This window comes from Grammomys surdaster, unplaced genomic scaffold (assembly GCF_004785775.1).
Source record: "Grammomys surdaster isolate TR1022 unplaced genomic scaffold, NIH_TR_1.0 133, whole genome shotgun sequence".
Classification (NCBI taxonomy): domain Eukaryota; kingdom Metazoa; phylum Chordata; class Mammalia; order Rodentia; family Muridae; genus Grammomys; species Grammomys surdaster.
In genome coordinates this window covers 3,451,348-3,453,205 of record NW_021604591.1, presented here as the reverse complement: position 1 = coordinate 3,453,205, position 1,858 = coordinate 3,451,348, and positions in this window count along the sequence as shown.

Genomic DNA, 1,858 nt, shown 5'->3' with positions numbered 1-1,858 from the left:
GAATCAAAGTTCTGTTTGGGGCTCTTTGACAGCTGCAGTCTTCGATCTGCACCATCCCTGTCTCCTGGGAACTTTGAAAAGTTCACCTTACCTATTCCACCAGAAACTCTTGCAGTCTGGCCCAGCAATCTTTTAACAAACCCTTTCACTTACCAAGTTTAAAAAAAATATGTATTTACTTATTATGTGTGTTATATATGTGGGCACACACATACCACAAGTGTGCATGTGGAGGTCAGAGAACAACCTGAGAGACTCCATTCTCTGCTCCTACCTTGTGAGTCCTGGGCATTGAACTCTGGTCGTCAGGTTTAGTGGCAGGCACCCTTAACCGCTGAGCCATATTGACAGCCTCACAGATGACAAATTTAAACAATAGACTAGAGGAAGCAGCTTGGAAACAAGTTTAGCGCCTCCGGCCTTGAGGTGCTTAGGAGAGAGTTTCAGGTCTGATCTTTGTGTCTCCTGTAGGAAAGTGTGCTCCGGCCCTCCTTCAGCTGCCAGGCAGGCTGGACCTGAGCAGGAAGAGAAGCCTTGAGGCCTAGAGGATGGTAGGCTGACTTCTGGGTGAGGGCTAAATAGTAAGTGAGCTTCAGCTCCACTGAGGAATTGAAGTTAAGGAAGTGAAGTTGACGCTGACTTAGGATCATAGCAGAAGGGAACTGAATGTGTGTGCTTGTGTATCTTGATCAAGTAGAGATGGGGGAAGGGGCAGGACACATGACTCAATGGGAAAAGGCACCTGATGTGCAAGCCTGGTTACCTGAGTTTGACTCCCAGAATTCCCAGGAAGGTGAAAGGAGGGACGTGACTTCACAGAGTAGTCCTCTGACTTCACATGTGCACCTGCCATGGGTGTCCCCGATAGAATGAAACTTAAAAAAAGAAACCATTGCTTCACTGCCCAGTGTGGCAGTACTGCTGGGCTTGCTGAACCTGTAAATACCTAATGTGGCTAGTCTCAGAGGAGGCTCGCTTGCCTCGTCTACAGTCAAGTGACGTGTCTGCTTTGGTGAATGTGGCTTTGGATAAGGACCCGGGCCTGGCTGGTCTTGCTTGATTTTCTTCTTCTCCTTTTCTTTTTAAAATGTTGATTCTGACAATTGAAAGGCTTGCATATCAAGTGCCTTTACTCACTGTGCCATCTCACAGGCCTGGCTTGCTTTGTGTTCAAGATTGAACACGTTGGGAAATTTACTTCATCTTGGGTGTTCTTCTTTGGTCATGTATTTGGTTTTGAGGATGTGATTGGTCATATATTTCATTTTAGGGGTATGTTTAGTCTTGTATTTCATTTTGGTGGTGTGTTTTTTTGTTTTGTTTTGCTTTCTTTTGGAAGATTAATTTATTTTTCTGAGTATTTTGCCTGCATGTAAGTATGTACACTGTGTGCACGTCTTGGAGCTGGAGTTACAGACAATTGTGAGCCACCTTGTAGGTGCTGAGACTCAAACCCTGGTTCTCTACAAGGACAGCAAGTGTCTTAACTACTGCGCCATCTTTCCAGCCCTTACTCATGTATTTATTAAAACAAAACCCTCTGGTCAGCATTTGGTATTTGCACAGAGCTTTCCCAGTTCACACCACTCCCATACACATTGTTTGGTGTGTACATGGATCCCACAGAAGTTGTGAAAATGGTACTTTCCTTTTGCTATGGCATGATACTTTTTATTGTTTTAGAGATAAAGTTTCTGGAACTTAAAGGAGTAATGAGTCCAAAGTCATTTGATTACAGAGTAGCAGGAACTGCTCTATAAGCTGACTCCTGATAATCACACCAGGGTTGATGTGGCACCAAATGGCTCCTGAAGAAAGGTGGCCTCACCGGTCAGGCTTATGGGGTCATGGGATGTGC